The sequence below is a fragment of the Bactrocera oleae genome, chromosome 3 (genome assembly GCF_042242935.1).
Source record: "Bactrocera oleae isolate idBacOlea1 chromosome 3, idBacOlea1, whole genome shotgun sequence".
Taxonomy (NCBI): domain Eukaryota; kingdom Metazoa; phylum Arthropoda; class Insecta; order Diptera; family Tephritidae; genus Bactrocera; species Bactrocera oleae.
The window spans coordinates 73,532,219-73,555,435 of NC_091537.1; the positions used below are offsets into that span (position 1 = coordinate 73,532,219).

A 23,217-nucleotide genomic window follows, 5' to 3' on the forward strand; every position below is an offset into this window, starting at 1 on the left:
TGGTGTTTCAAATTTCAGTGAATAACAGAGCTATTAAGGCGGCTATTAAGGCGGCTAACTGCAGGCTGACCGTTAACTTCGGTTGCACCGAAGCTATAATACCCTTAACAAATAAAAAAGATTCTTTCAAGAACTTGATTTCGATCGGTCAATTTGTATAGCAGCTATATGCTATTGTTGTCGGATCTGAACAATTTCTTCGCAGATAGCACCATTGCCTTGCATAATAACCCTTGCTTAAGTTGGTGAATATAAAATTATGTATCTCGTCAAGTGAAAAAGTTTTTCATATAGCGATCTCGGCGGTTCCAACGAATGCGAGGTATTTGGAGAGGAAAGTACGTGTGCTAAATTTCAGAACGACACCTCTGCAACCTAGTTCCTCAGCTTTAGCGTATATATAGTAGTGTGGAGCGAAAAAATAAATTATAAAAAAGGAAAATTTTTGGTTTCAGTTTTAAAGCAAATTTCGAGATATTGTGCTATCAGCGAAGTAGGCGTGATTGTAATCCGATTTTACTCATTTTTACAGTGTCTCAACCAAATTTGATGCAAAACATACTTTTTATAAGGATTATAAGGAAATATAATATAATATATATATACAATATATAAACATAATTTTTATAAGGATTGTAAGGAAATATAAAAATTATGTTTTACACCAAATTTGTAAAATTATGTTTATATCCTTATAAAAATTATATCTTCCACCAAATTTTGGTGATATTTTTCAATTAGTGGCTAGATATGAACTTTAACCTTAAAGTGGATGTTAGCATGCCCACTGTCTGATTTTTACAATGAGTCCCATGCACCCTTTTGTGCCATCTGCTACTTTGAGTAGTTTTAAACATAGCTGTTATAGGGGAAGTGGGCGAGGTTATCAGCAGATTTCGTCCAGCTTGATACATTATGAGCAGATGCCAGAAGAAATTTTCTCTGCAATTTTTCGTTAGTGGTTTTTGAGAAACGTAATTTAAACTCGTTAAGGAATGGCACCACTTTTTAATATTTTTTAATTCTGTATCAAATTACAATTTTGTATCTAAATTTCATCATCAGCAGCATTTTGTGGATGTGAAAATGGCACGACTTCATCCATCTACAATAACAATGTCAAGGGATACGTGTACCATGTTTCATGAGGATACTTTTTTTTTTTAATTATCGCTTTCACACACAGTCGGATGAATAGACAGTCATCAGGATTTCAACTCGTGTCGGCATACTGATAATTTATTATACATACGTATATCTGTTTTCATTAGTGTCAGATGTTACAATCAGCCGTTAGGTGAACAAAACTATTATCGTTTGTTGCAACATGTTGCGAGAGTACAAAAATTTATCTATTTTAAATTAAAAAAACTGACAAACCCTTGAAAATATCCATATATAATATAAGTTTGAATACATAGGTATATTCAAGCGTAGCCATGAATACTCCGTATGTCTGTACTTGTATATGCATATATTGATTAAAACCAGCTTATTAAACTCTATATTGCTCGACCAAAGTACAATTAACTTGGATATAAAGGCACTCTAAAAAGTTAGCTTTAACATAGATAATTAAAGTTAAAAACTTTGATCGTTATCCTCGGAATAAGTATTGTTCATTTTGTAGTTGCAAACTAAGTAAACGAAACGAAATCAGTAATCTAACCGCATAAAACGAGACAGTATCCCAAAAACTACACTATCAAGCAAATTTCCAAAAAAAACAATACAAGCCGCACCAAAACTACAATCTAATGAACACTAAAAGTAAAAGTTTTGCACTAATTTCGTCATTGCCGCTACTGCTGCCGATTTTGCTGTTGCGCGCCGTTCTTAATTTTATAGCCACTGCGGGATTGTTTGGTGGGAAATTGGTTATTTGGTGAGATATAAAACGGCGACGGAGCGTAAGACATTTTGATGGACGCATGAAAGGGATTCAATTACATTGCGGCCAAGGATTAACGATATAACTGCAACAGCAACAAAAACGCATACAAAAGAAAGGAAGGAATGGGAACCACTGCCTGGCCATGAAATGCTATATAGTAGTGAATCTCTATTATTAAGCTGGCAAACTACAAAATTACGATTACGCTTATCTAAGCATTAATTTATTTCGGTTGTATTCGTATGGCACTGATTGCCGAAAGGCAATTTCGACAGGAATCGCAGGAAGGAAAGATGTTTCCAACACTCACACTACAGCTGTTTTCGGCTAAATATAAACGATCCCTTTTGATAAGCGCTTAATGTACATAATTATAATTTTTTTAAATTTATCGTACTTTTTTTTTAAGTTTTGCATGACTTTTTTACTATATCTATCTACTACGTAACGCGTCTAGTTTTTTAGTTTTGCAATCGAAGCACTGTGCCCTACGCAACAATTTCCGATCTTTGTAACACGAAGCATCAGTCAGTAATTCGCGAAGCAAGTAAAATGCCCGAAAAAAGGTTTTTACTTCCTTAAAGCACATCTATAATTTAAACTGTTGCCAAACTGTTGTTGGACGCAATATATTTACCCCAAAAACGGCTTCAGCAGGAATAGAACGCAGGGTAGCAATAAACTTCCGAAGATATTCAAAAAAGGGTTCCACAGACATTCCACTCGAAATTCAGGATGAACTTAATGTAAAAATATCCAAGAGGACATTAGATTGGCGTTTGGTTTAATCTCGACTGCATGGGCGTGTTCTTCCAACTAATATTCAAAAAAAACGTCACGTAGACAGTAAAAAGTTCTATTGGTCTTCTATGTCAGTTGGAGCGATGAAACGAAGATTAGTTGCATTTTCTATGTGATTCGAACATATGTTCCTTGGACAATAAATCAATTATTCAATCCTATCACACATAGTGACGTGTGGAATCATGGTGTGGAAATGTTTCTGGTGTTATGATTTTGGTCCACTCTATAGGACTGATGGAAATTGAGTTATGGAGAACTACCACGCGTTAATAAACTGAAAAATGTCATGTTGTTGCGCCTTAGGAAAATTCGATTGTTAAATGGAAACTGCGACAGGATAATAACAAAAAGCACATGACAAAGTTAGAGAAAAAGCTTTTCGACGAAATTTATCGTTGTTTCGGATTGCCTCTGGGGCGACGTTAAAAGAGCTGCCAGTGCCAAAAATATCTCATGTAAGGAAGACTTTCACTATGTTTATCATAAAATATATTCTCATTTCTAATTTAGCAATTGTTGTCACACTAAAATCATGGGTTTCACATGGTTGAAAAAAGAAATGTTAACTCATGAGTTTTGAATGAATATTTTTCTATTTGTTACTAAATTGTCCATATGTTTATATGGCATAAATCAAAATATTTTGATAATACGTGTTTTAAGGGAAAATATAATTTATTGCAAAATAAGTGTCGTTTCTAATAAGCTGACAACATCTGTATATATTTTTATGTACATCGCTGTACAAACCCTTAACACTCTATACTCTGTAACGTTTAATTTACTTCTTTATGCATATACATACATACTTGTATGTCGCCCAATTTTCGTGTATATGTTTAAAATTAAAATTGTTAATAGATTCAGCTTATTTCTGTATAGGGAATTGTAATTCCAATTCGCTAATAAATTGATATAAAAACAGCTTTTGAAACATGAATAAAATAAATAAATTACTGCTTGTGAGTTAAATAAATTAACTATAAGCATTACGATATATTACGCAAAGATACTAATATTTATCAATTTAATCAAATTAGTGTACACTCATGAATTACAGCTTTTCTATAGAATAGTTTTTATACGTAAATCTATACAACCTAAGTCATGTGCTCCCACTTCTCACTTATGGTGTTTATTATCTTTGGGACCTTCTATTCCCTAGGCCACGACTTAGATCGATATTTGTAATGCGCAGAAGTTAAATAGTGCTGTTCGTTTAATTTCATTAAAATATCACACAAAAATCGGTAGCTCGGATATATTGAAGCTAAGAGAAGGTCCGAGCTGATTACATTTACTTTTGGCATTTTCACCCATTTTTACTAAGAAAACTCACATATTCACCGATACAAGGCGTATTTCCCCAGAATAATGAAAAATGTTATGTTATGTTTATGTTAATTCATAGAGCGATAACATCCATTTTCACCACAACACTATCTTACATATGTTATTGACCGATAAACCATGACTATAAGTTTTGAAAGTCGTTGAATACAGCGTGTAGCACGAATCGTGCTACAAAAATAACTGCAATAATTTTTTGTTTTTATCAATACATTATATCTATTTTTTTATTGTTTAGCAATTTTTTTTTTCATTTAATAAAATTAATTATTTTTATATTATTATATGCGATACTTAATTCAAAAATTATTCAATGCGGCCTGAAGGGTTAAAGTCGGGATTGCCTCAATTATTGATTTAATGGACCGCTTCAATTCAGTCGGATTTCTGGGATTGATTTTGTACACCCTTGCTTGACATAACCCTATAAAAAAGGCTGGTGCAGTCGAGTCAATTGATCTTGGGGGCCAGCGGAAAGTGAAGTTTCTTGATATTAAGTTGTTTTAAAATTTTCGTTGGAGCTCCGCAATAACCGGTCTGGCTATGTGTGAAGTTGTTCCATGTTGCTGGAACCAAACGCTATTGAAAGGGATACGTCTTCGTCGCAGTTCTGGGTAAAAAACTCATTAAACATCTATAAATAGCTGTGGCCATTGACAGTTACTGTTACACCGTTTTTTTTTAATGAAGTATAGCCTGACAATAGACCTTGAAGAAACTGCGTACCACACAGTGTGTCGCTCTGGGTCAGGTTCCGTCTCGTGGATTATTTCTGGATTTGATTCACTCCATATACGGATATTTTTCTTGTTTACATTTCTGTTCGGATCAAACTGGGCTTCATCGGTTGTAATGACCGCCTGCTAACACCAAGTTGGGCCGATAAGTTCCGAGTCGAAACTCTTGGACTTGCTTGAATTGACAATGCAACAGCCGCGATTGTTTCTTGAACACGAACATATGGATGAGAAGGTACACTACATCTTCTCGGTGTAGTGTCGCCAAAATCCCGTATAAGTTCTCTTTGGACGGAAATGACGGACTGCAAAGCATGGTACCGCTGCACTGTACAAATCCTCTTTTCGGTACCCCAAGCATTTATTTTTAAAAAATATGAATAAGCTGCCAAATAAAAAAAAGTAAGTCGAGTACTCATACAGAAAAAAAAGTTATTACAATTTGTTTTTTTAGCACGATTCGTCGTGCTAGGGTGGCCACCCAGTATATTAGGTATATACTTGGTATCAGAGAAAATTATTACTGGATAGATATTCCCTCTCCATTTTATAAGGATAGTCTGCAGATTGACCGAAATTTTGGGTATAAAACAGGTATAGGCACTGAGGTTCTCAAGTTCTCTCTACTTTGTTCCTATGTGCCAAATTTTTACTTTTGATCCCATGAAATTTTTCTTCTTCTATTAGAGAGGGTGTAGGAGGTAGAAGAAGAGGAAACATCTTCTATGCGATTCTAAGGCTCTCTATAGAATTCGCTTTTTCATATTTTTCATTTTTGATTTTTTCGTAATTTATTATATATAATAAATGCATGCTTAAACTTTTGCCCATGAAAAAGAGTTGCCTAACACAAATGATTTCATCGGTGTTATAAATGAACCTTATACCTTACAATATGCATTTGCGTAATTAGCCATACTCTTTTGCAATAATTTGTGAGAGTATAAAAATAAAATATTAAGTTCTTATTGGGAGACCTCATTAGTATAATTTCGTTTATGTATAAGACGTTTTCATACCGTGGCATTCTTAAAATTTTGAAGACTCGGTTAGCCTCATGAGTAATTTTTAAGAAAGTTGTAGAAGTTAGGATTTTATTTTTCATAAGATAAAATAATTGGTTAAATCGGTTTGTCAAAGATTTTATCTATTTAAGTTCATAGCACCATATGTAGTTGTTGAAGTTGAGAGCAACTTATTCAAGTCTTTTACTATACCATATCTTATAATCTGTAACTTTAAATTTCAATCAAAATAAATATAGAATATACCTACATGCCTACCAAAAATAAAAATACGCAACTCAGATCATGCTAGTTTGAGATATTGCCACAGATATATAATATTAAGTTCGTTATAAGCGAATAAGTAAATCTAAAAATGTGTTTTGAATTTCGAAAAAATCTAAGGCAGTGGGACATTTGGAGCAATGCGAAATTGCGTTTTGTTAAAATTTAACCCCAACTTTACGCTTTAAACGACAAACGACAGAACCGACAGCCACAACTTCAAAAACTTGCATGCATTGGGGCATTTCATTCACATAACAATTACTCGAAATTTGTAGGAAAGAAAAGCATTGAAAATGAAGTATGATTTTTCTTTAGGCAAAAAACACGCATACATATGTACGAAGTACGCTTCGAGTACTTCGAGAGCTATCTAATTGCTGTTACACCTCTCAGGCAACGGAAGAAATAGAAAATAATTTCTACCGATTATTGAATCGCGTGCACCTGGTTAAGTGTCGGTTACGTCATTGCCGTAGTTTGTATGTTCGCATACAGATCGCGTAGGCACATACGAATTAACATGTCTCGCTTGCGAACACCTTAAGCCAATTATATGCACATAAAACATGACTTTGTAAGAATCCAAAATTTCAGCTTTTACTTAAATAAATTTTCTATTAAATTTTAACACGCAAACTTTATCCTGCGGAGCGTTCGACGATTCCTGTCATTCTTCACGCCAAAATATTTAAATTTTCTGACACAAGTGAAAAAATGTATGCAACCGGTTGTATGCGTGCGAAGTTTTCCGCTGTAACCATATATTAAAATCTATCATGTCGAATTTTTCCAAATGCCTAATTTTAGCACTTGCATGTAATATATATACTTCGAATCGCATGTCTTTAGCGTTCAACACGACAACAAGTGAGAAATTGATTTTTTTTTAATTCTATGTAATTTTTCAGAATATATTTGGTGTCTTAAAGCATGCAGTCATAGGAAATTTTCATTGTGAATTTACCGAATTTTCGAAGACAACATTTTACTTAAAAGCAAACAGAAATTAATCAGGATTGTATGGTTCGGCAAATATGGTATATACTTATTAAATCAAATATTCCACCTTTTATGGATTATTAATTTAATTGGTTGGTTTATTGTAGGTTGGTCAAGATAACGTCTAACTGCTAGCCGTTATTATGACGTCTCAATTGACTGAAGACGGTACACTCGATTTTGCTCTATAGATCTCACTTTAACAAGTTTCTTAAACTGAATTCGAGTGGTAAACGCCCTGTGATATTCTCTTCATATTACTTAATTCCTTCTTTCTTAAAAGAAGAAATCGAAGCAATATTGTTTTTGGTTCTATAAAAGGGGTAGGCTTTGAGAAACTTATAGGCCTTTTCGGAATTCTTTTTATGTGAAAGCGGTTAACAATCCTCTCGATCATAAACTCGATTTTTGCAAGAGTAAATGAATATAATAGTGTTCGTAAATAGCGTAAGAATAACTTTTTGTAGCGAGGAGCAGAAATGTAAACTAAACTGTGTGGTTTCATGAGTTACAACGCAGCCCCCAAAACCAATCTAACGTTAGTTATACAAGTATGCTGTAATTGTGTACGTTCCACTTTTCGAAATCGTAGTACTTCTACGTTGCGTTAAAAATTAGAAATCAGCACGCGATCAAGAATAAGTTAATACTACTGTAAATAACATACGCATTCAGTCGACTAATCTAACGGCACGTACCAATAAAACTTAACAATTTTTAATGGAAAGGAAGTAGCCACCATTAAACTAAAATAATTATTAGAACCAAAATAAAAAGTAGTCCACTGAGTCCATACTATTGGCAGCTAATTTATTCATTATATTTATTTTTATTATACCATACGACATTTACTGGGTACTGGACCAAATCACGTTTTTCAATAGTTTGAGGTGTAAGTAGAACGTCAAAGGTAGCCTCAAAAATCGAAATATTTCATTTTGAATTTCGAAATTTTGTATATTAAAATAATCTTTACTAAGTATAATATGGAAATTAATAAAAAGTAAAAACATGGGTTTCATTAACCATTAACCTACAAAGGTTATATTGCTGCATACTCTAACTTGCAACCGATAGAAGCGGGTGTTCCACAGGAAAGCATATTGGGGCTTATGCGTTATTTGCCTTTTACTTTCCCTACATCCCCAAGTTATGTAACAGCGACATTTGCGGATGACACAGCATTGTTGGCAGAATCAACCTAAGTATCTACTCGACGAGTGCAGACAGCAGTCAATGCGATTATTAAGTGGGCATCTTAGTGGCGCATCAAATTAAACGACTGAAAATCAATTCACGTCGACTTTGCATTGGAAAAATCGGCATATCTAGGTACAATTGTAAAAATAAAACTAATAAAAAAAGATTTAAAAAATTAAAAAAATTTGAGCTCTTACACCTGCAAAAGAATGCTTGGTCGGCTAAGCTCTCTTTAGACGAATCCGAGGCAGAGTTAATACCATGATCGCTGGGTTATTTTATATGTATGGGGAGAATTTTATATGTATTTTGAACAAATAGCTCAGAACAGATCGAAATCAATAACCCACTGCCAGATAACGAAGAAGATATGTCCTAAGTATGACAAACTAGAACTCAGGACTTATTGAATAGCTCCAGGAAAGGTATATACAGATTTACAACTACTATAACTGGGCACTGGTCTTCTGGAGAAAATGTGCTAAAAATGGGCCTACCTTATAACAACATTTGCCGCAGCTGCATGCCAGAAGGGAATAAGGAAACAGTTTTCCACTTTTTCTGTGAATGACAAGCTCTATCACACACCCGATACAGAATACTTGGAACCCATCAATCACCAAATCTTGAATGACTATCTACAAGAAGCATAATGGATATAAGTAGTTTTATTGAGAGCGCCAAATGATTTGAACGCAAAGAAACCAGATAGCAAAATAATAAAGGTCTTACGATAGTGTATCAAAATGCCGCTAATTAAGCCCGGGTTGCTGCACTTCTACCTACCTACTTGCGAACATGCAAATTCTGTCATAATTACATCAATCATGTCGAATGACATCTCCAATCCAAAACCATATTTTTCCTCAGCAAAAAAAAATAATGCATAACATGTAGAACTCAAAATATGTAAAAACTCACTTTAACTATTCAATAGACGCAAAAATTTGACGATATTTGCAAAAATACAAACAAACGTAGAACAGGGTGCTATAAACCCTCTTTAGTGCCACTTCATAAAGACTGTTCTAAAGTTAATATTTTTCTTGATTTATTTCCTTGCTCATCTCTATCCTTTTTGAAGTTTTCTTCTGTTAAGCTTATAGAACACAGTCTGAAAGTTACTGGTAGTAACGAGTGCCAGCTATTTACGTTGCAGCATACTTGTAGATTGGTTTTGTTTTTTATGTAGTTGTCAACACTCTTCGTTGCTACTGGCGTTGCCATAGTGATGGAACTTCATACAGATAAACAAAAATAAATACTCTGCGCTTAGGATCAGGACTATTTGCTTTTTCTTTTAATTCTTAAGAGGTTAATGGTTAAATATTTGTTCTTACTATAGATATTTTCGAAATTGATTTATTCATGCCCACTACATTTTCTTCAACTTCTTACTACTTAGTTTGCAGACTGTCGACTAGCGCTATTTTATTTCGAAGTTGATATAAAGCTATACACTCAAGATCAAAATTGGCCCGAACTGGTCCATTTAAACAAGGAGTGGACCATTATCTGATGTGTATTTTCAAGTTCTTGCAGCTAAGAATTAATATATTTGGCAACGCTGTCTTTACACAACTTAGCAGGTTGGATGCACATTTTTCAGTTGCTCAAGTTGTACCAACTTTACACGTTAAAGTAGCAGTGCCTAGCAGCTAGATGACTTGCTTACTGGCTATTCGAATGTTTGCCTGCCTCCCTTCCGGCTTGGCTTTTTGGCTGCTCGCTTGCTAACTTGGGTGATGACAAACTTTTTTATGGCAACACTTTTGCAAGAAGCATAACTTTCGCTTACAAGAAAATTTTATTCGCCGGTTACTTTGTCACCATTTATTTTCATATACGAATGAGCAACGCAAGGATACTCACATTGCAGCGTCGTAATCTCGCGTTATCCCACTCTAAAATTATAGTTTTCTTTTTAGAGTATTTATTCGCTGCTGGGCTTTGGCTTTCAACGCTTCATTTTCTTCAAACCCATTGATACATACAGATACATACTGGTTCATATAAAGCTCGTATTTGCGCTGCATTTTTATTGCAGCACTAACGAGTGAAGTTGCAAAAAACAAACTGACAAAATGGCAAAAGTCGTGGAGGTAAACAGAAGATATACTGCCAAATGGCTGGATAACTGACAAATGATGCACACTTTGCGGCTACAATGTTTGCTTTGCCCATTATTGTGTTACATTCCTTATGAGCAGCCAACAGTGCTATGCCAAATATTTTAGACAGCTCTTAAACAAACACATAATTATAATAAATATGTATAGAGATAGATTTCAGAAATTGAAACATTCAAGATCACAACTTGTTTGGCTGGTTCATACACCTATTATTGGGTATATGTATATATAAATATATATAAAAAGTTTGGTATCTTTATACTCTCAACAATCATACGTCATACTCACATTTTAAATAAAATCTGAAATTTTGACGTGAGATTGAAAATTAGCGTTTATTTTCGGTTTTAAGTCGAAATAAAGTTTCCTCCTTAATACCGAAATTCGTGAATAAAAATTCTTTGTACAAGATAAAACTAAAATAAGTACGGAAGTGCTAAGTTCGGGTGGAACCGAAAATTTTATACACTTGATACACAAAGCAAAGAAAATACCCTCAGGTTTTAGGAAAACTCTATATTAAACAAGTAAGGAAGTGCTAAGCTCGGATGTAACCGAACATTTTATACTCTCGCAAAGTCAAATGGTATACTCGTTTGAGATATCTTTGTGGATTAGCTGATATTTTCGGTAGAAGGTCAACTATAGGCACTGGGGTCTACATAGTTAGTACTTAGGGGCTTATTATTTACGCAAAATTTTACCCCGATATGATCATTGTTGCTTGATATGCATAGTGGAAAGTGAAAGAAGCAGATGGAATTGAAAATGGTGTTTTATGGGAAATAGGCGTGGTTAAAGTCCGATTTCGCCCATTTTCGCACTATAACATAGAAATATGAAAATAACGTTATGTACCGAATTTGGTTGAAATCGGTTGAGCAGATCTCAAGATATGGGTTTGCACCTAAAAGTGGGCTGTGCCACGCCCACTGTCTAATTTTTAACGCGGTTCCTATAAAGTCATCTCATACAATCCCAGAGATAAAATTTAATGCCTTTGGCGTGTTTAGTGCTTGATTTATCGGGCTTTTAGTAGTTTTTAACAGTACCGTTATATAGGGAGTGGGCGGAGTTGCCACCCGATTTCAACTATTTTCAAACTGTAAGTAGAAGTTCTAAATATATTTGCTTCCAGTGAATTTTGTTATTATAGCATTAGCGGTTTAGGAGATATGCACATTAAACCTATTAGAGGCGGGACCAGGAACTTTAAAAACAAAAAATATAACTGCAGATGCCTCTCCCTAATGTGATCCTGTGTACCAAATAACAGTCTTGTATCTTATTACGGAGCTTAGTTATGGCAATTTATTTGTTTTTGATTAATGGCGTTTTGTGGGCATGGCAGTGGTCCGATTACGCCCATCTACAACACCAACCGTCTCACGGTACCAAGAAACATGTATACCAAGTTTCATAAAGATATCTCAATTTGGACTCAAGTTACAGCTTGCGCGGACGGACAAACGGACGGACGAACAGACGGACACAGACAGGATTTCAACTCGTCTCTTCATCCTGATCATTTATATATACATAACCCTATATCTAACTCGATTAGTTTTAGGTGATACAAACAACCGTTAGGTGAACAAAACTATTATACTCTGTAGCAACATGTTGCAGAGTATAAAAATCTTGAGAAACAATTCAATATTCATTATTCGACGAAATCGTCAACTTATTGCAGTCAAATTAGTATGGGATTAAGTTAGGTCATATATTCACTTAGTTTTATTACTATATTTTACTTCGCGTCAGCTAAAATTTTTATTAAAATCATCTTCAAATGAGATATATGGGATATAAACTCGATTGAATCAGCTAATTTTAATATAATGAGTTGATGTGAAAACGTAAGGCCGAGGATCTCAATTCCTTATTTTAGGGATACAAGGTTTGGACAAAAGTGTAGACTAGTTTCATTCATATTCCTACAAATTTTTAAATTTAATTTTAATAAATATCACACATTGTATTTGGTGGAAAGTCAAAAATTATTATACAGGCTATATTGGAGACAGAGAAAGGGCTGGACTGATTGAATTAATTTTGACATTGCTGAGGTATACTTGTGATCATATTTCCCAGCAATTTTATAAATATGCAAGTATAACTCACACATGTTCGGCATAAGGTTTGTTAGAATAGCGAAAATCAATATTGGTAGTATATTGGAGTTGGGGTAATTCGTACACTAAATTCACCTATTTTCGGCATTAAACTATAGTTATATACGGTATATATATATATATATATATATGTATTAGGATGGAGCGAAAAAAAATAATTTTTTTTTTTAGCTTAGCCTCAGGGTAAAATTTGTAGATTATAACAAAAGAAAATTTTTGGGGAAAAAAAAAGTTTAACATCTAGAGGCGGCGCACTCACTTTTAAAGTAAATTACGAGTTAAAATTTTTATTTCGTAACAAAACAACACAAAGTGTTGTAGAAGCTGTGGAGAGTCCTCATTGTGGCCAATTAAAAGTTTTCAACTTAAAAAAATTGTTTGTGGTCATTATTAGAGTTTAAAAAAAAAAATCTTAAACGACAACATGCTTTCCTTAAGCGTTCAAATAAATGTTGAATCAAAAACCGTCAAAATCGGTAATTTTTATTCATATGTGAAGAGTTTAAACCAAAAAAAAAAAGTTTTTTACCTCACATACCATCACCAACATATGTGGAGTAAAATAAATCGGAAGTTTGAAAATTCTGTGATTTGTTATATGAGGGCTTGGGCAAATTTCAACCGATTTTAGTCATTTTAGGCATTATAAGGACAATACATCTACATAATTTTATGAAAATAGCTCACATATTAGCCGATATATGCGGTATGAAGTTAACCGGAATTTCGAAAATATTTTGATAAGGTATATGGAGCTAAGGAAAGTATTTACTCGATCAGTACATTTTTGACATACTTGCATACATTGGTAATAGAGTCTCTCCGAATTGCAATAATATATCTCACAGATTCACTGTTATTTCCGGTAAAAATCAAGCAACAGGTAGTGGAGTTCCCATATTCCGTAACTGGGGGCTTAAACAGTTGTGACCATTTTTCGACTTGAGATGATATACCTGAAAAGCACTATTTGTGCAAATACTTGTCCTTACATATTCATTGGTGCTTGTTTTGTATACTGGACAGTGAAAGAATCATATGGAATTTAAAATTGTGCTAGATAGGAAGTAGGCGTGGTTGTAGTCCGATTTCACTCATTTTGTTATGCACCAAACTTTGTTGATATTAATCAAGTAGTTCCACCTATATGTGGGCGGTGCCACGCCCATCGTCCAATTTCGACAAGAGATCCTTTAAAACCCCCTTGTTTCATCCTAGATGTAAAATTAAATGTCTCTGACACCTTTTATTTTTTAATTTATCGCACTTTTAGAAGTTTTTAACAAAACCGTTATATAGGAAGTGGGCGGAGTTATGATCTGATTTCATACTGTCGAAGGAAGTATCAAAAATATTAATCCTTTGCTAATTTGGGTTATATAGCTTCAATGGTTAAGGAAAAATACCAAACTTCTTATAGTTTCAAGGAGAATGTGTACCATGTCTTAACAAGATATCTTAATTTTTACCCAAGTTACAACCTTCACGGCGGAGAGATAGACAGACATCCGGATTTCAACTCGTCTCGTCATCCTGATCATTTATATAGGTATATATAACCCTATATCTATCTCGATTAGTTTTAGGTGATACGCATAACCGTTAGGTGAACAAAAATATTATACTCTGTAGCAACATGTTGCATGAGTATAAAAACCAAAAAACTCGTTTATTTGAATTTTTCAAATAAATTTAGAGGTTTTGTGAAAAAGATGTAAATACAAAAGTTTTAGATCTTTATCATTACTTACAACTTTGCCATTTCCCCCTTCTCTTTTTTTTATTTCCTATTATGAATTTCTTAAATTTTTTACCATTTTTGAATAGATCTATATCGGTATTGGATTCATATTTCTAAGTATCCATGAGAAACTTTATAAGAGCGCTATGAGATCAATTTGCATGTTCGAAATATTGGAACAATGGAATACCATAATAATCAAGTTGTGCCACCTCTTGGCAAACTGTAGGAATACAGTTATAGACTCAATACATATTAGGGATAACTAACCGAATTTAAACTTCTCTACTCTTAATTTTGATAAAAGTTTATGTGTATGTCTCTTTTAGATGTACCTTCCATATGTACGCAACAGAAATACCACGAATTTGAAAGCTATGGAATTTTATTAACCCAATCTCGCAAAACAAAATAGTTTCAAAATATATTTTTGTCTAACTAAATGCTTTTTAAGTGGAAATTTTATCCAAATTCGTTTGAATAATACAAACATTGAAATTACTTTACGCTAAGCTCTTCATCAATTCACTAATCACGAACAACGACTATACCTAAACATATAAACAAAATGCTTGCTGTATGTAATATATATAGGCATGTACGAAATCATTGAATTCCTTTGCACGCTTTTATCGTAAATTGTTCGAATATCTCGCTTAACTACCAACGTTGCGGCAAAAGACTTCTGCGAGTTGCTGGCAATGATAAAGCCACTAATAATAATTGGAATGAACTCTTAATGATGCACTAAAACCACGCCTCAGATGGCCTGTAAACTTTTCGCTTTGGCATTTATACTCGTAATTATGTACAATGCACGTAATCGCAAGAAAAAAATACCGACGCAGAAAATCTGTTGCCAGTTTGAACAGTAAAATGGGTTAAGTATGCAGTATTTTGATGCTTTATTAGCCGATTAAAGTTGCTTTGTGTTTAAATGAAATAATGTGTGGGTGAAATACAAATTCCTTCTAGCAAAATTAACGGGTCGTAATTAATTACTTTGGTAGGCGTATTGGTTGGAGTTAAAACTTATTTTTTTATAGATGAGTTTTTTGAAAGTAAAATATGAATTTATGGCTGAGAGCTGTTTATTTGACCGATCCCTGAACATGATTCGGTAATTTGGAATAGACACAAGTTTAGTTTCGTTCAAGGAAATTTCTGTTTTTTCGCTTGAAGAATTATAATTTTTTTGTATTTCTAGTTAGGCCGAAGACGAAGATTTTGTGGAAAGATCTTGGTTTTCGGGCTAATTAAATGCAACTCGTAAAATAGTTGAAGCCGAACGATCATCAAGCGCGTCGCACCTTTAGCGAATGTGTCTAAAACGAGATGGCCATCGATCGCGATTTTCACAAGAAAATTTTGATCAGCGATGAAGCTCAGTTTTGGTTGGATGGGTACGTTAATGAACAAGATTGTCGCATTCGGAGTGATCATAATCTACAAGCCATTGTTAAGACGCCGTTACATGAGCAAAAAGTCACTATTTGGTTTTCTCTATGAGCAGAGGGAAGCATTAGTCCATACTTCTTTAAAAGTGAAGCCCGTCATAATGTTACGGTCAATGAGGAACGCTATTGAGCCATGATTTATGACTTATTCTTGCCTCCATACATTCCATACAGCCAACGAAACAATCAATTTATTTTAGCCTTCTCGGAAGTGTGCGTCTTTAAATTACATCACAGCCATTAATTTTAAATGAAAGGGTCAGCGTGGCTCAAAAGCTTTCCTAGTCTGTTGGTCAAACATAACACAATCAGGTCACAGTCTGTCCCAAAGTTGTCTGAAAGCGAGGCATTAGTACGGAGACGGCTATATGACAGTATTACCGGACAGGCAGCTCAGATGGCAGCTATGTACCACAATGGGACCTGCCTAAACTCTTACCAACAGTTACTTCTCTTTGTTGTTAATGCTGTTTTTTTATAATATAAAGCTTTTCCTGATAATTTGGAGGCGACTCTATACTCTGTATTTGCTGCACAGCTTATGTAGGAACAAAAATCCAGCTTATATGAAATAAAGATGATATAGAGAAATAAGTTATTAAGTTTCCTTCCTTTCAACCACTGGCTTGTAAAATAAGCTGCTATCTATTCACTTCATCTTAATGATGCCTTTTCTCTGTGAGGCGATCAAATTTTAAAAACAAAGCTTCATCGAATAAGAAATTGTACAATTTGGTGTTTTATGCTTTGTTCGGGGAAACCGTTGCTGTTACGTAAATTCGAACTCAATTGAAATTGTTGCTCCTGCGGCGCTTTTGGATATTGCCGCATACTGCTGGTTGCTGCGAGACGATGGTTAGCCTTAACAAAGACACGACAACACAATGTATACATATCCTTGCATTTAATATGTTTATATGCATGCATATATATACCGTTATTACAGCTTTTTCATATGCAACCATTTTTTTCACTTTCTGCTATAATTCTGAGGATGTTTAAGTCCTCTCGCCAAATACCACTCTCCACATTCAATCTTTACCCTTTTTTCTTGTGCTAGCCGTCGGTGACTGACCCTCGTGTTAATTTAATCGTGTGGTCGCCATGAGGCCGTGCGTGATTCATTGGCTTTCCGACACAGAAGCGCAATAGAACAAAGCTTTCAAAAAGGCATACTTCCATACACTCATACACACATACGTACGCGCGTGTATATGCATTCAAATCAGAAGACGGTGCTGGTGCAACTGGCACGCAACAGCCAGCACTTCCTTTGCTTCATCGTTCAGATTTAGTTTCTCTTGACGCCGAGAACAAGGATAGTGACCCATAGTAGCTTGTTGCTTTGTTTTAGTAATATTTCAGTTTGTGGCAAATCTATTTGTCTATCAGCGTATGCAACAATTGCCGCATGGACAGAAAAGGAGTAGTTGCGAAAAAGTTGAATACAAGGTGGGAGTTAGCCATCAGCTCTAAATGCGTAGGCAGAGCAGACGTGCGGTGCGAGTTAGCGTGTGCAGCTAACCAACCGATTCGGTGTTCGACGAGTCAATCAGCCCTGTGGCTTGTTAACAAATAGACAACAGCGGTCGACAAACAAAAATATAAACCTACTACTAAATTGGACGATGCAAACATGATTTCAAAAGCCACACTTCAGTTCACTTTGTGCCCTTATGTTCTATATGAAAGTGTACTTGCCTGCTATAACTTTACATACGAGTATAAAGGATTTCCAGTGAGTTAATTCAGGGAAAATACTAATTCGATGCATTTAAGTACCAAAGCTTTACATTTTCGTGCTTCTGAAAAAAGAATTTCATATTTTGCAATTCTTTCTTACTTTAAAGTCTAGGTTGGACAACACAAAAAGCTGGCTTGATGTCCTGGCCCGTGGTAGTGAAACAAGAATGGATATAGTAACAATCACAAAATTTAACTGCCTAACGCAAATTTTCAGACGGAATGTTAAAGATTTTTCACGTAAGAAACGACAGCAAACTCATGAGGGTATTAAAATTTATAACGATATACATAATTATATATTATAATTAACGAAATAGGGAGCAGAAAGTAGAACTAAGTGGCACAGCCATCTTAGTCTGTATGCACGTTCATTCCCTGTGCGCTGATTATCTAGGAGATATCGTAACGATAATAGCTTCAAATTCTCGACATACCTTAGATACAGCTATTTTGTCTAAGATATTGCGCCCAAACAAAAAGTTTTATTCTTATCTGCTGTAAAGTTATTACATCTCATCACTTTTGAAAAACAGGGGTTAAAACTGGGGCAAAAGTGTACTAACGGGATGTTTAGAAAGCGTGGTAAAGTAGATGAGCAATACTCTCTTTGATGGAGAACATTGGATCTTCCAGTAAAAACTACCCAGCAGTGGCTTAAAAGCATTATTCTTGGTTTCATGGCAGATGATTGGCCGTTTTGAAGTCCAGATTTTAGTCCATTGGACTAAAGTTTGCGGTTAGAATTGGAGAACACGGCCTGTAGAATACTTTTCAGAAATTTGGAATGGCTCAAAAAATGTTTGGTTGGAGCAGTGTCGTCAATATGGTACTAATAGAAACTATGCGTGCTGCTACTGATCAATGACCGAATGGTTTGAGTGCTTGTGGGAAAGCAAAGGCGACCATTTCGAATAAAGTTTTGTATGATACTCATATTAAAAGTGCATTATAAGAAAATAGTATTGTATATTATCATTTATTTAAACTATATTATAGTTTAATTTTATTATGGCCTCAACACAGAATTGAGGGCAGGAACTAACTTAAACTTTAACTGGAATACCCTCAAAATTTCATAAAAATTCCTCCAATCATTCTGTTATTTTGGTTTACAATAAAAAAAGTAGCATTTCGAGTTTTGATTACATTCTTATATGAGAAAATATCACAGATGCAAAACAATGGCAAAATCCAGCATATTCAACTGTAGAGTTAAACTTAGGTGAGTGACAAGAAAATGAAATTGAGTGGTTTTGTTAACATTACTGGCGTCACAAAAACATGTATAGGTTATATCAGTCACGAATTTCTACAATACAAAAAAAAAAAAGAAAGATATTTATATTGCATTTGATCGGCGTGTTTTTTTGGCACCTATATGCTATAGTCATCCGATCTGAACAATATGTTCGGAGATTGTAGCGATGCCTTTGAAAAAAATCCATGCCAAATTTCATAAAGATACTTTGTCGAATAAAACAGTTTTCCTTACTAGGACGACTTTGAGCAGTCAATTGTATGACAGCTATAGCTATAGTTGTCAGATAACGGCGGTTCCGACAAATAAGCAGCTTCTTCGCCCGAGAAGGAAGTGTGCAAAATTTTAGATCGATATCTGAAAGAAACTGAGGAACCAGTTCGGGTATAAACAGGCGGGCGAAGCTAAATCGACTCAGATCGTACTTTAAACTTTAATATATCTCCGATGATTCCTTTTGGGTGGTACAAACATCGTGGTCAACTTAATCTACCTTGTACAGGGTATAAAAATAGCTTTCCGCGTGCCAAAACGCGTCTATCAAAGTGGCAAACGGATTCGGCTTTTAAGAACAATCTGGTCTGATCATAACGGTAAAAAAACGAATAGAACTGTTTCATAGTGAAAGTAAACAAAGCCTGCTATACTAGCAGGAATCTAAAAATGGAAAAAAGAAGCGAGGCGGCCCATCAATTTATTGATATTATATACCCAATACCCCTGTATAGTCAGATCTTTATTTCCTTTGTGACTCTTTACGAGTATGTTATTTACGGAACGTGTGTTGCAATATTTTAAAAATTTTTAATTTTTACTCGGACACGACAGTATAAACCTCCGCCAAAGGGGTCAGTTATTACACACGTTATACACTTGGTGTATAAGTCCGCTGCTAATTGTTTAATTAGAGGATTGCTCTGATACCACTGTAGAATTTTGCATGTCAAACATATATTTAGATTTAAAGGCAGTACATATACGTATGTATGCATGTACGCATATACATATATAGGTATATATATATACTTAAATATTTAAATATGTTTCGTCTGCAAATGACACGCAAGTGGGCGGCAGAGCTCTGTTGCTCTTGCTTGCTAACCTCGCGTACAGTTGCGGTTAGTTGCGGTTAGTTGCGGTACATACGCATACGTAGATAGCCGTGCTTGTCGTGCAATGCTTCCCATCCTCCTTTTACATTTCATGTTTTATTTAATATTACTTGTTGTTATAACAAGACAATTTGCAATTATGTGGCGCGAACAAGATAGCCAAATGGTGGTAGTTGACATAAACTAATTTTTTTAATTTGCCGCAAGCGTTTACACACATTAATTTGTATGTAATGAAGTGTTTTGTTAAGCATTGAGTATTTTGTCAGGAAAGGGTCAAATGACACATGTTCAAATTATGTTCACTAACTTCGTGACTTTTGTATCCTCATACAAATCGGCGTACAGCTTTTGTGTTCTGTATGATAACTCTTAACGTAGACCGTAAGCTGTAACGGATCTCGAGAGGACTTTTAATAGTTCCCATAATATAATACTATAAATTTCGTTCGTCCGCTCGACTGAGTACTTAATACAGATTGGTTGAAAAGTTGGTTGGTTTCACCAAGAAATAGCACTACTAGCTCCAAAAGTTTATTTTCTCAAGATGGTACAACCGTCGTTTTTTAATATAGAAAAAATTTAATATCGCGCTGTGATTAGATCCTTTGTTTTGAAAGATTTAAAAGCAATGGAAATTTTTGAACAATTGTTAGAAGTGTATAAGAAGTCCTCACCTTCAAAACGCAGCGTTGAATTTTCGGCTGGTGAATTTAAATGTGATCGTACTAGGCTTAAAGACGATCCACACGTAGGACGACCAAAACCCGCAACCACACCAGAAATCATTTAGCAAGTTCATAATACTGTTAGCGAAGAACCAAGTTTGAATAAGCGTGAAATCGCTAATGCCATAGGCATATCAGACGAAAGAGTACTTCATATTTTACACGGAGAATTACATATGAAAAGGCTGTTTGGAAAGTTAATGCCGCACACGTTAACAATTCAACAAAAAACTGGACTTAACTGGACTGGAACCGATTTCTTGCGTCGTTTTATAACTATGGATGAGACTTTGAACTACCACCATGATTTTAAATTGAAACAAGAGCGTTTACAGTGAACTGAAACTGGTTGTTCAGCTCCAAAGCAGTTGAAGTCACAGTGATTAGCAAAGAAGGTTATGGCATCCGTTTTTATTTTTGATGCAAAAAGAATTTTGTTGATTGATTATCTGTGAAATAGTAAAACAATCAACTCCGAATACTATTGCAACCTTTTGGCTCAGCTGGATGAGAAAAGACCTGGTTTGCAGCACAAAAAAAATAATTTTTCATCAAGACGATGTACTAGCTCACAAAGGTGTTTCAACAATGACAAAATTCAACGAATTAAAGTACAAATTGCTTGAGCATCCACCGTATTCAACTGAATTAATTTCTTCGTGGAAGGCGTTTTTCGTCGAATGAGAAAGCTATTACAGCCGTAGAATATAGGGATGGCATAAAATTATTGGAGGATCATTGGAATAAGTGTATTGAAGTTAAGGGAAATTATGTTGGCTAAAAAAATATATTTCGTCCCAAAAACAGCATTTTTAATTCTCGAGCGCAGAAACTTTTCTACCAACCTGTATGTTATCGTCCTACTCCGAGCATTAAGTTTTATAATGATTTGGTTGTTATGGAAATTTGATCTACGCCCGAAAAATATCACTACCCAACCACGGTTATGTACTACTTGCCATACATTATGTCTCTTCAAAATATATTTATTATCTTTGCATTAAATTAAAGTATATTTAGCATAGTTAGAATTATACCATTTAGGAGAAATATTCCTAGGTATTGTTGGCAGGTCCGGACCATAAAGTAGAGTAAGAACCTCCCAACTAAGCTCCCAAATTTTCTGGCTATTTATTATCGATGTGTGTGGCTTGGCTTTGTCCTGATGTAAAACAAGGTGAGAGGCTATTGATCAAAGTTGGCTGGTTCTAGGCAATTGCTGCTTTCAGACGGTACAAAGCAATACAGAATTAAGAGTTTGGACGTAAAGTATGTTTGTAATCACACGAGTATGAATATACTCCAATACAATAAATCATATCATCTACATTTTAACTTCTTATTTGTATAGTGTCATACTTGTGCCAGACTATATAAATTCATATTTAATTATGAACTAGATAATTTCAATTTAGTCTGATTTGCTTGCACTCCGCCTACACAATGCACAGTAATTGTCATTAAAAAGTAATGCCTCTTAAATTACGAGCAAAGCTTTGTCAGACAGTCTAACAACCTTGTCTATGTTCTTCGCTTATTTCGAGGTTGTAAAACTTTTCACATTTTTATCGAATTTTAATTCAATTTCATTTAACCTTGTGCTGTGTCTCAAATTGCCGTTTATTATCACAAAACATGGAATGCATATCCTTTGCCAGATCCCTGTTATGGCGACAACAAAAATAAATAACAATTCCAACAACTGTCGTTGGCAATCCAATAAAAAAGTATGGCAGAAGGAAAAAGTCATAAAAATCTGCTGTGCACGCGGACAAGGATCACGTAAATTGTACGCACGAACGCATCCTCAATGCGGCCGCCATTAACGAGATAGCCTACCCCGCAACTCACCCACATAGTAGCAAGCACAGCTAACAGACCAACAGGCTTTTCCGCTGTTAAGCCAACCGAACTGACTTAAATGGCTGGTCTAGTTAAGCTGCTGCGTCACACCGCAACAATTGTTGCCTACATCTAAGCTGCTGCATTTTATTCACACACACACACACACATACACATTTCTATAAGCATTTGTGCGCGGTGTGAGTTCATAAGTGTCGTCGGGGTGTGCGTTTCTGTCGGAGCATCGTTAAATAATTGAATTGTGGCCTTAGCATAAAAACAATGCAAGCTTTAGCGCCATTTAACATAACAACAATTGAGCGCTCACTTTATCTGCGCTCGGTACGGGGGAGCGACTTGTTGTTGTTTGTCCGCAGAAAGTTAAACATTTCAATTATTTAATTACGTATTTAAATATTTATTAAATTGACTATAAGAAGCGAGTAAATATTAAACTTAGATAATAGGAATTGCATGGGAATTATTAATCAAACGAATTGTTTAGAAAATGAGAGAGAAAGCATTTATTTATAAATTATTGAGGAATATTTTGTTTTAATTTCGTATACATAGCAGATTTTTCTCAATTAAACAAGGCTAAATTAGGACGCACGTAAAGTAGATTGGAGTTATAGGGGGACTAAACTGGTATATGGCTTAATGAAAGAAAAAGTTTTAGCGGGGCCACCCTGATTTATTCGATTTAAGGTTTATCTGAAGTCTGATGTCAGAGTTTTGACTAAAAGAAAGATAAGATTTATGTGTCTTTATTTCCTTGTTAATCGTTATT

At 34.8% G+C, this 23,217-nt stretch overlaps 1 long non-coding RNA gene across 1 annotated transcript in view; it reads right to left on the bottom strand.

Moving 5' to 3' along the window:
* Positions 1–23,217, bottom strand: part of LOC138856291 (uncharacterized) — a 113,521-nt gene that overhangs the window by 3,639 nt on the left and 86,665 nt on the right. The gene's annotated exons all lie outside the window — the stretch shown is intronic.